Source organism: Odontesthes bonariensis, chromosome 19 (genome assembly GCF_027942865.1).
Source record: "Odontesthes bonariensis isolate fOdoBon6 chromosome 19, fOdoBon6.hap1, whole genome shotgun sequence".
Classification (NCBI taxonomy): Eukaryota; Metazoa; Chordata; class Actinopteri; order Atheriniformes; family Atherinopsidae; genus Odontesthes; species Odontesthes bonariensis.
The window spans coordinates 31,975,369-31,987,909 of NC_134524.1; the positions used below are offsets into that span (position 1 = coordinate 31,975,369).

At 40.6% G+C, this 12,541-nt stretch overlaps 1 protein-coding gene and 1 long non-coding RNA gene across 5 annotated transcripts in view; one reads left to right on the forward strand and one right to left on the reverse strand.

Moving 5' to 3' along the window:
• Positions 1 to 7,431: 7,431 nt before the first annotated feature.
• LOC142369538 (uncharacterized) lies at positions 7,432 to 8,646 on the reverse strand. Its single transcript, XR_012767629.1, has 3 exons — positions 8,531 to 8,646; positions 8,018 to 8,229; positions 7,432 to 7,770 (listed from the first exon to the last, which is right to left on the reverse strand). It is a non-coding gene; the product is annotated as an uncharacterized LOC142369538 (long non-coding RNA).
• A 134-nt stretch (positions 8,647 to 8,780) lies between these two features.
• The window catches only part of frem1a (Fras1 related extracellular matrix 1a), a 49,302-nt gene continuing 45,541 nt past the window's right edge, over positions 8,781 to 12,541 (forward strand). For all 4 annotated transcript variants that reach the window (XR_012767597.1, XM_075451721.1, XM_075451722.1 and 1 more), the window contains exon 1: positions 8,781 to 8,872. The gene's annotated coding sequence lies outside the window, so the exon portion shown is untranslated. The remainder of the gene's footprint in view (positions 8,873 to 12,541) is intronic.

Here is a 12,541-nt window from a genome sequence, read left to right on the forward strand (position 1 = left end):
GTGAACTGACAGCTGGAGGGATCAAATGCAGAGGAGTAATTTTCGTAATACAAAATCATCTGGTCCTAAAATAGAACATTTGATGTACAACAATATGACATATTACACATGGTCATTATTTATTTCACAGAAACTGAGCTGGAGTGCAGAGGTAGTCTGTGTAAAACTGAGTAAGCAGATCACTTTTTTGTACTTCTGTCATCAAATGTCTCAGCTTTATTAAGGGAAACCGACTCTAACATCATTCTTCCATTTAAATTTCTGACCATTAGGGATATATACAGTTTTAAGAGTGGATCAAATTTCCTGTGCTTGTACACCTACTTATCTTCATTCAGTTGTAGTAACCACAGGTTTGATAAAGGCGTTACATGGATTCTACATAAATGAAACAAATTAAATCAAAGAAACGTTTAAGATTATTTCACAATCTGGCACATTATACTACTGTAATGTAATAATTACAAACACATTACAACGTGTAATTATTCAATACTTGATACATTGTTTATGTGCCAGTGCAGGTATTACAATCAAAAGCCTTAAAGTACAATTTCATGTCATATCACCAGGTACACGGCTCAATAATGTTCGTGGAAAAAGTAATGAAAACTAAGTAAGTGGTCACGGTTTCAGCTGATTAATCCCCTTTAGCTACATCTGAAAATAGGCAGAAGTGTAAACCCAAGTCATTTCATTTTTTGTCCCATGACCTTCTTGCAAATATATATATTTTTTTTCCATTTAAAAATTCGGCAGTAATCCAGCACCCTTCCCCTCCTCTTCCTCAGCCGTGCCTTTGGAACGTGCGCAGAATGTGCTTTTCCATGGTCTGCTTGAACAATGCATGGACGTCCCTGGAAAAGATGTGTTCCTGAAGGCAGCACATGTTGCTGTAAAATCTCAAAAACTAAAAACAAAAAAAAATCCTGATTTGTCTGACCACACAACACACACTTCTACTGTCGATGGTCCATCTCAGATCTGAGTCCAGAGAACTCAACATCACCTCTGGACAAGGTAAGCGTGAGGCTTCTTTTGCACAGTAAGTAGTTTGAAGTGGCATTCGTGAATGGAACTCTGTATTGTAGTAAAGGTTTCCCACAGTAATCGCCTATTTCAGCTATTATTGAATGATGGTTCTTGACTGCCGTCTGGCGGATCAGAAAACAGGTGTTCAGCCTCGTCTTGTATCTTTGGCCTTTGTGCACTCATATACCTGGAGGATTATTATTTTATTTTTATCATTTAATGATATTCTACACTGTAGAATGAAAAAATATGCAAATTCCTTCCAGTCTTTGGGGAACATTGTTTTCACAGTTCAATTATTTACTAAGCAGAGATCCTTTGTCCATCTTCTCTCCTCAAAGGCTCAGCCTTTCACAGAAGCTACTTTTTTATCAAATCATAACTAAAATCATCTGTTGACATCACCTGTTTGATGTTCTTATATTTTTCTTTGGATGCATATTAATAAATTGAGATGAAACTGCAGAAATCGGCCTATAATTAGATAAAAATCTAAGTAAATGTAAGAATCACTGCTTTTTTCAAATGACTTAATTTATTTTTGTTAATTTCCATAACATTCCATCTTTTGGGCATCAACTGAGAACCTATATATATTTGCAATAAGGAAAAGAAAACCAATCAAATGAAACGGAGAAGCTTTACATGTCATTCTAACGCTGTACAGTGGTTACAGTCACAGAGTTAAACCCGGAGAGGATGTGCCTGATAAAGCACAAGTAAGGGTTCACTTAGAGAGCCTCTCTGTAGACAGTACAGACTCTGTGTGAGGGCCTCGTGGAGGACCAGACTCCCGCTCTCGTCTGTGTAGCGCAGCTGAAAACCCACCACCTCCAGAGCCCTCCCAGCCAGAACATCTGACACATCAAACACATCGTACCCGGACGAGGGCCGCTGATCCAGCGTCAGCTGTCTCTCCTCCAGGGCCGGGCTTTCTTTCAGATCCTCCTGTGAAGCCACGACGCTGTGCAGGCTGACGGTCACACTGAGAGGATGGGGGTGGAGGGTTTTTCTGAACAGAACCAACTCTGCACCCAGCATGGAGGGGTTCAGGCTGCTGGTATTAAACCAGATCCATCCTTGAGGAGCATGATGTGGACCTGGGTGATCCACAGAATAAAATAAAGAATAAGTCACAACTACAAGGCTATTTGAATGCTGCATTCAGATGCTGTGAGCTAAGCTTATGAGTCTTTGAATCTCAGCAGTCACTTGACCTCCTAGTTTCCTTCCATGGGGGGTTGACCCTCAAACACAAACATGGTTTTATTTACCAGTTGATGAAAGGACTGACATCTCACATGACTGCTGTGGCCTCTAGTGCTAGATTATAACTCTGTAATAAGTTCCACTAGCAATGTATTGAGTTTGTTACTTTAGTACTCAGGGTCTACTAAAACTCTATAAAGTAATTGTAGTTGAAGACAGGAAGAAGCAAAGTTCAAGTGATTACAGTGCTTAAAAGTTTAAAAATGGTTTTCAAATTTTTTCAAAAGTTTTCAAAAAAAAAAAAAAGGTTTCAGTGCAATCTGTTGGTTTCCTTAGCTAGGATTTTTTTTTGAATTGGCTCTATATGAACGAATTGGATTATTTTATGAATAATTATGATTACAATGAATTGAATTCCAGTTGGCTTGAATTGGACTTTATTATCTAAGTGCCTTGAGATGACGTTTGTTGTATTTGGCGCTATATAAATAAAAATGAATTGAATTGAATTGAATTGAAATTCTTACCGTCAACACTGCGAAAGCTCTGCACCAGCATTCCATCTGATCTTCCAAAGTCTCGAGCTTCCAGAGAGTCCAGGTGCTGATAGATCCTCCTCATGTAAGGATGGGGTTTGGCCTGATGACTTGCTGACACTTTTTTGATGTGTAGCATTTCCAAAATAGCTTTGCTGAGCCCTTGGTCGTCCACTGCATCTCTGCGCTGATCCATCAGCAATAATCCTGTGACCGACCGAACCATGAGGAAGACCAGCAGTGCATCCAAAAGTCCCAAACACACACCTCGGACCATTCCGACTTGAAATGATTTTTGAGCCCTGTTGGTGTGATGAATATTCGGATTTCTTTTTATGTCACACCACTGCCGCTCCACTTTGCAAGCTGCTGTAGTGCTGTGTGCATTAACAGATATGCAGGAACCCCAGGGGCTGTCTGGACTTAGTGAACCAGTCCAGTTCTGAAGCTGAGGAATGTCACTTCCCTTTGGCAAACACTCTCACTACATGCAGTGTAGTGAGCCACGGCTGCACTACTCCGAACAAGCAACCACTCAGCTGAGGCACTGACTGGAAAGACTGCTTTGTGACTGGAAACAAACAACATAAGACTGTAGCTACAGTGACTGCGACTTTAGTACGTGGGATGTTACATTCGTATATGCAGCGATTCATATGATGAAACATAGATGAAAAAAGTGGAAATATAGACTAGAATAATTACAATGCTACAACAATCTTACGTATATAAAAAGTTATACTGTAATATTTCAAAATCATTTTCTTTAAATAAATAAAGCAATGACCCTAAATGTGAGAGTAAATGGATATTTTTAACATTCAAATACTGATGTTTTTACTCACTTGTTGAGGGAAAAGTCTGAGAAATAAAAGAATAGATTCCCCCATTTTCATTGAATGGCTTGCAACAAACTTGATAAATCCTAAGAAATGTGTGGTCCAGGACCATGAAAAGGACCACAAAACAAAAGACTTCTCACTAACCGACTAACCTAAACACAGAAGAACAGAGACATTGATCAGCTTTTCATTTTTATCTCTATCTCTGATTGTGTTTTTTTTGTATGCCTAACCCGAACCAACCACAACTGATTGTGAAGTGGTGAGATTCAAGGAGAATACTGGATCAGAAAGGGCTCAAACTTGATTGCAGTCAGGGGTGTAAAGCCACCTCCACTGCTTCTAACATCCTTTAAGTATTTTAGAACATACCATGGTTGAGCTGTATCACTTTCGTGACAGTTTCACATATTGTAAAACATTAGCATGTCACAGTCTGTAATGGCAAAAGTAGGCATGCAACTTATCTGAAGGCTTAGATAAGGCTTAGGCTTAGGCTTGGTAAATTTGAATTTTCCAGCCTTTATTGTTAAATTGCTATGCAGTACTCTGTAAACAAAGGCAGCTTTTGTACATTCTGGAGTGAGACTGCGTTGGAAATACATCAAATAAAAACAACATCTCAACATGTTTAAGAACAACAGAAAGCAACAAGTTTTCCCTCTGTTTTGTTGCCAAACCACAAACTTTTCCTCAACTTAACCAACAGGGTTTAAAGATGGAAGTACCAGATAACCTTCCTGATGACCCCAAAGACATGTTGGTCAGCACTGCTATATAGGGATTATATGGAATTATTCACTGAGTGTGGTCCATGTTTTTCTAGCACAAGTTTCTTGTGTTTGCTTTGAATCCAGAGAGGAATCCTTTCCACTTTTAAGACCAGGCTTAAAACTTTCCTTTTTTATAAAGCTTATAGTTAGGTCTGTTGAATCTGATAGTGTGTCTGCTAGTGTGTCTTGTTCTGCCTCCACCTCTGGCACCCTCTATACTTTCATTACCCCCTACCCGAACCAGGGTTTGAATCCCATTCCCGCTTATCTTACCTCTTTTATTTCTCCCCCTACCCGAACCAGGGTTTGCATCCCCACCCCGCTGTGACTGGTGTGCAGTTGGTGAGAGGCTGAGGTAGCTTGTGGCTGTAAAAAGATGGTTGTTGTGGTGTGAGGAGCAGATCTATATAGGGAGTATAGGGAATTACTTACTGAGTCTGGTCCTTTATTTTATTATTTATTTTTTCGTTAGCACAAGTTTCTTGTGTTTACCTTGAATAGGGATGGCTCAGGTAATCCTGAAACATCCCATAGTTAAGCTGCTATAGGCCTAGACTGCTGGGGGGCCTCATCTGTCACACCTTTCCTCACTTTACTCTCTTTATGTATATGTGATATTATTGTGGTCATTAACTCGTGTTTCCCTGTTCCAACAGATATCCTTTGAATGGTGTTACAGTGCCGCCGCCGCTGCGGCCCCCCCCCCCCCCTCCCCCCCCTTTCTGTCTTCTCAAACCCCAGCTGGTCGAGGCGGATGGCCACCCTTCCTGAGTCTGGTTCTGCCAGAGGTTTCTTCCTGTTAAAAGGGAGTCGTTTCTCTCCACAGTCGCCTCAGGCACGCTCAGGCCGGGAGATTGGACCGAAAAACAAAAAGTTTTCAGTGCAATCTGTTGGTTTTCTTAGCTAGGAAATTGTTTTGGAATTGGCTCTATATGAACGAATTGGATTATTTTATGAATTAAGATTATTATTAATTAATTGAATTCCAATTGGCTTGAATTGGACTTACTATCTAAGTGCCTTGAGATGACATTTGTTGTATTTGGCGCTATATAAATAAAAATGAATTGAATTGAATTGAATTGAATCCAGTTCTCCAGAAGGAGCATAAGCTTGCATGACTGAGTGTAGATAGGTGGGTCCAGACTCTGCAGTCACTTAAGGCAGCAATTATAGTGACTTGATTTGTATCCTAGAAGCCATGGCAGCCAGTGAACTTCAAAGAATAGTGAAGGTACATGTGCACTTTTGACTGATCTAACACCAGACCTACTCCCATGTTCTGGACCACCTGTGGGGGTATTTGTATGGATGCCAGAAGACCTGCTAAAGAGCATTGCAAATGTGGAGGTGAGAGATAATCGTTGCATTCTGAGTCAGATGTGGTCTGATAGATTGTTTGAAACCACCACTTTCAGCGGCGATAATATTGTGTAATATCAGAGTACTACGAAACAAAATCAAGGAATGCCAACAACTGCAGTGCACACCAGAAGCCCTGACTTTTATACTGAGTAGCTTTAACCACATCAAGCCGGAGCTCTTATGGAAATTTCCAAAGTGCAGACATCATGTTGAATTTACTTCATAGTTATGATCCAATCATCCATTCATTCATTATCTATACCTGCTTTATTCAGGCCAGGGTCATGGGGGGCTGAAGCCTATCCTACTGTTGGGCAAGAAAAAGATTGCTGTACAGGTCCCTGGACAGGTCGCGAGTCCATCACAGAGCTAACCCAGAGACAAATGAGCCAAACAACCGTGCATGAACACACTTACCCCACTGGTCAATTTAAAATAACCATTTCACATAAAATGTATGTTTGTGGACTGTGGTGGAAGCCGGAGAGAAGCCCCGCATGCACAGAAAGTACATCCTAGCTGAGGGTTGAACCTTCTTGCTGTGAGGAAACAGTGCAAACCACCACACCAGTCCCCCATAGTCATGATGATACAAATATTTTCTTTCAAATAGAGAGAGAGTTAACTAAGAAATATATCCAACCAGACTTACAACTCCCCATTAGGGTAGCATTAGGGTAGCAGAATTTTTAAGCATCTGCACACCAAAACTGCTATCAAAAATAAATTACTGTCTAAGATGGATGACATTCATAAAGCTTCCCTTGGCATAGCAAATGTGTTTGGCATAAACGGTATTCAGATTACAATTCTGAAGCCATAATGCTGGACAGGACAAGGGGTTAAAAAAAATTAAAAAATTTAGTTTTTCATGTGGTAAAATTCCAATTAGCTCATTTTTAAATGCTAAAAAGATGGAAAAAATCCTATTTGATCCAGACGAGGTTGTGATCATAGACCACTGGTTGTATGTGACAAGCCAGTTGGACAAATTCAGTCATGCAAGTATCTGTGTGTACATGGACAGCACTTCATCGTGGAACATTCATGATGACTGGGTTTGTTCTACACTCCTAAAAAAAAATCACTTTCTGCAAAAACATTTGCCCTGTTTGTATCAAGTAGAACAACAAATAATGGTTTTGTTCCATCACTGTTTTTGAGTGTATAATTAGATATGAGATGACTGCTAAATCAAAGTTAACTCGCTGGTCCAGGCGGAAAGGAAAACCATTGGTAACAATGATCATTCTAATCTTGATTGTCTTTTGATCAGTGTCACATTCAAAGAGAATCCGGTTTGATCCATCTCATATTCTTTAAGCTGACTATAAGTGATACAGACTTCAACCAAGGATTTTCCTTTTCCGAGATGTCCTTCTAGTGATATTAGAAGGACATGGCTAGGTCAAACAAGACATAAAACCAAGCTGCCTTTAAGGACCTCAGTTACAGATGGTTATAGTGGAATTGCCACTCCAAGATCAATTGTTTTTGTTTGAAGGTGGTATCCCTGAATCTTTTAAACCACTCTTTAATTTGTGGAGCCTCAGGACAGATTCCTGGTTTTCTTAAAGATAGCCAAACCTCAAAACAGGATTCTTCTACAAACCAGGCAGGTGTTGTCATTGAGGGTTGTGTCATGGTTTAATGAAAATAAGGTAAGCGCTTGGCGTAGAATTGCTGCACATATTTGTAATGAATTAACAGATGTGCTGAGTGTTTGATGTTCCAATGATGTTTGGGTCTTCAAACTCTCAATTTCAAGGTTCAAACTTAACGAGACGTAGCTGAGATTGTTGAAAGTAGTAGACACTAAAACAGCTTAGATTGTTCAAGGGTTAAATTAAATGCTCAGAGGTGAATCCTGCAGGACTTTCTGAGATTTTGCATGTACTCTATGTACACAGTGGCAAAAACCGAGTACAGCTGATGTTCTTCTGGTATTGGGCTGCCCAGCCATGATCTTTTCCGACAGCTGACCAAGGAGGTTTGGTTTCTTTCCAACAGCAACTGAAAAGAAAGTTAAAAATTGGTCACTGAAGTTTAATTAAATAGAGACGGAAAACAAAACAACAAACAACCAAAAAAAGGACAATGGAATCAATGGAATAAATAAATAACATTTTATAGAATTTTGAAACTTCTTTTTATGACAACTAGTTGATATTAATTAGAGTTGACCTTTGTTTTTATAATTCTATGAGGACAGCTCAGTGAAAACAGTTTACACATCCAGCGTTATACAACAGATATGTACCTGCTTTATCCAGGGTCGCATGGAAACTGGAGCCCACCCCAGCTGGTGTTGGATGGGAGGCAGGTGTGGAGGAATCATAGCATTTTGCATACCAATACAAAAAGGACCATACAAATCGTTCACAGATTGGTTCACTCTGGACTCAGCCAGGAGGTCTGCAGTTAGGCAATCTCCCTTTTACCTTCCATCCCTCCAGCAGTAATGACTGTGTACTGAAAAGGGTCCAAATAAAAAAAACACCACCACAGGTTGCATTTCATAAATTCTGTTGAGCTTTCTCAGGCACAATTACACACCTGATCTTTTTGTTCCCTCACGATTCTATTCCAATTATCAAGACTTTTCGTGGGCTTTTGTTTCAAATATTGAACACTTTAGGTTTCCAAGAAAACAAATGTTTTGTGTCTTCTTGCCCAAGTCTTTTCTGTTTACACCGGTGATGTACAGGGCATGCGTTGGTTACAGAAAACATCATTTTCTCTCTGTAGGTTCAGCATTATTATTGTGTCAAACCTCTTATCTTTTTCCACTTCTGTTCAGTAATGACAAACCACCTGGCACTTTGGTGAAGACTTTGATCTCACAGTCTGCTGTTTGTTTTCAGATTTTCCCACTCCGATTCCTCGTCCCAAAGCAGCATAACAGGAGGAAGGCGTTCTCGGTTGCTTCTTCCTGCCGTTAGCCTCCCTCCCTCCCTCCCTCCCTCCTCCTCCCTCTCTTGTCACCATACTCTCTCAGAGGTGGAGTTTAGGACTGAGAAGGGCCCCAGTTTCTGTCAATGAGGCAGTAGCTGTTGAAAACAGAGTAGAGGACACAGGTACTGGAGAAGAAGAGGAGAGAGCGCCAGATGTTCAGGTAAGAACATGTCTAAGTGTATGTAGACATCTTTAATGGAAGCCTTTTTTTTCAACAAAGAAAAGTTTTTATCTGGATGCCTTGTGATCAGTACAAACAGTCTGGCTCTTTCACTGCATCTACTGCAACCCATTCCTCATCAAATAAATCTGGGTCTTTGAATATTTTTCTCATAATTGCTTTCCGATTAAGTTATTACAATAATGTATTTCCAGGAAAAAACAGTCCTCTGAGTGCCTGGTATACACTGAATGTCTTGTGGTTTGGGTGACATTTAAAAAGAAATTGTGTTATAGCAAGACAAACTTTCTTTCTATTGGACAAACTTTCACCCCTTCAGCACACAGTTAGCTCGTCTTTGTTGCTGTTTGGGAGAATTTGGAAGCCTTTTCTGCCTTTCTGTTGCATTCTCTGTTCCATACAACTGGAAGGCAGCCAAATGTTAGCTTGTTCTTTCAGCAGTGCTTTCTTTTTCTCTGATGGCTCTTCGTCCTTTGAAAATTGCTGAGTGCTAAGGACCCTGTTATTATTAAGATTAGAAGATGTTGTGTCTGGATGCATTCCCAGCTATGGAGCAGACCTATTTATTACATGACACATCACATTCTCTCACAGCTGCATGTTTTCAGGGGGGCGGGTGGAGGATATTTATGCTTGTAGTGTTTTCTCTATAAGCAGACAGAGAACAGAAGTTCTGTTTTTGCCTTCTAAGACATGTCCATTTTTAGTATTCACTAATTAACAGTGCTATATACTTTAAAACACATGTATTTCATGGTGTATGCAGAGGAGCTTTTGAAAAAAGTAGCTGTTTTGTGAGAATATATTTTAAAAAATGATCAAATATAAAACATTTTCACGTGTTCCATGATTCAGCTCTACAGTACAACAACTAATCGGCTTCCTCTAAGTTTGTTTTAGGTCATGACAAACAATGAAAGGGGTATTACACTTATATAAGATGTCACTTCTTTAGGGTTTGGACTCACATTAAACATATTCAATTAAAAAAAGCATGTAGCAAAAATCAAAGCACTAAAGGCTGAGATTACTTGACTTATACTCTATAATAAGACCCCTTTCACAACAGAGAAAAAGCCAACTAATCTTCTGTTTGCACTGGGATAGGGTAGGAATGACATGTGGAGAAAAACAATCATGATGGTTCCATTTCACCAGCCTGCAGGGCAGCTGCCACCTTGAACCCTCAGGCCCACAGCATATGGCTGACTCTTTCTGTAGTGAGAAAAGAAAAGGCAGAAACTGAACAGGCAGCCTGTAGCACACAAGGATACAGTGCAATGCTTAAAGTTGATTAAAATTGTTGTTTTCAGGTTGTTTAAAGGGTTGTTCTCTCTGAGAAAGTGCTGCAGCGTTCAGCTTTCTAACTGAACATAACCCTGGCTCTACGACTATTTGTGAGGGGATCTACTCTGCTACTGATTTAATAATCTGTTGTTAGTGGGTGTACCCAGATAAAAAAGAAAAAAAAATCTCATCTTATATATAAACATGAGAACTTTCCTGCCTGGTAATGCCCTCATTTTTTAAAAAATATATATTACCCAAGTTTTTGCTGGTTTCTCATTAAAGTAGTTTAGAAGATCATTTGGATGGCATCAGGGTTAAAAACAGAAAAGCAATTAACGTTTTCCGTGTTTGCCGTAACATCTATTGAATTCTGTAGCTGCTGTAGCTGATTAGCCATTTAATAATCCTTTGGTGAAAACAGGCATTTAACAGACAATTTCTGATTTGCTTACTCATTGACTTTTCTCTTTTTGTGCTTATATTATTTAACGTGGGGTCACATGATTCTGCATTATCCTGATGGCTACTTTGAGCATGATAGCTTATGTCAGCCAGTCCTCAAAAAGACTAAATATACATTTCATAGCATGTACCAGAAGATTGCTGAGGTGACTCATTATGAAGCTGTTAGCCAGAAAACGCAGGCTGTAAGCTAACTGTTCTTAAACTATCCACTGGCAAGATTTTCTAGCTTGACTCCATTCATCCATCCATCCATTTTCTATACCCACTTAATCCAACTCAGGGTCTCGGGGTGGCTTGATTCTGTCCCAGCTGCCATTGGGGGAGAGGCAAGGTACAACCTGGAATGGGTCACCAGAGACAAATGAGTCAAACAAGCATGCTCACACTCACTCCTAGGTTCTATCCTAACCCAACTGTGGGAGAGAACCCACGCACACACAGGGAGAACATGCAGACTCCACACAGGAAGGCACCGGCTGGGATTCAAACCAGGAACCCTCTCGCTGTGAGGCAACGGTGCTAACCACCACACCACCGTGCAGCCCTCACTGTCCTCCCATCAAGGTTAATAGATGTTTTGAAGAAACTGTCAAAGGTCATTGAAGTTCGACATGGCTGAAATGTATCCTGAAGACGGATTCACATGCTAAAGCAAATATACTGAGATTCCTTCTTTTGACTCTGAACTATTCAAACTATTCACTGAAGACTTTGCTCAGGGTAAAGAGGGTGGGAATCAGCTGGGAAGAGAAATAGCGTTTTTGTTTAAGTTTGCGTAGGGGAGTGCATTTTGTGCTGCCATGAGTTTGCCCTGGGAATGTAAATGCAGTCTGTCATTAGACCTGCTTGCTTTGACATTCAGCAGATGCTGCGTCTCCTCCTGATTGACATGCAGTGGAATAAACACGTATTTGTGAGAGTAAGGTTGATGCTGGTCTTTGCTTTGGGATGTAAAGTCTTAATGTCCTCCATGACAGGAAAGAGGGAGGCTTAACTGGATGCATCTTGTTAGTATACTGTAAAGCAGCTGTAACATGAGTCTTTACCAAAACAGGAAAAAGGATAAACTGTAAACAGGGCCAGGGCCCTTGGAGTGCTCCGGGCAGCTTAACGGGGACCTTTCCCAGCGCTCCTGCCTCCCATGTGCAGCCTCCCCACTGGGACTCACATCAGTCAGCATAATATCCAGATCTTTAATGGAATGGTTCACTGAACCCTTTGTTGTTTTGTTTTTTCAGCAATGTGCAGTCATTCAGTGCAACGCAGGGCTGGAGTGAGACTGTCATCTGCTAGAATGTTATCTCGTCCCTGTCTCGGCATGCAGTTTGCCTTTGTTTTGTTGTGCATTTCACACACAGCTCTGCTGTTGAGTGATAACCTCTGGCTCTTTGGCTCTTTGGCAGCGTCTTAAGTTCACCCAAAAGATGTTGGATGAGGTTGGGGTCAGGACTCTGTCCAGGCTGCCTCACCTAACAGGATAAAAGAAATCACAGAGCTGGCTTTGCAGCGTTGCCATATTAAAGCACCGGCGGCTGGGATGCAGCTGTTCGTGACTCTGGTTTCCAGCCCTGCACCAAACCACTTTGCTTTACAGTCGCTTGACATTTTTGTGGCCTTTTGATGACGTCTTTGTGGCCTCTTTAACATGAGAAGAAATTCATGCCTATGGTTGTACATATGCAGGGCTCACATGAAAATTTGTTTTCATGACAGTGGTGTTTTATTGCACAACTGCGGGGAGAGCCACAGAGCAAGAACTTTGCCGAATTCTCTGGTGTTACTTTAAAACAGGGTAGGAACTGAACTAATTGCCACAAAATAGGAAGAACACAAGCCAAACCCTAATCAAAATATCAAAGGCAGGTTAGCAGTTTGTTGTTTTTGGTGAGGAAG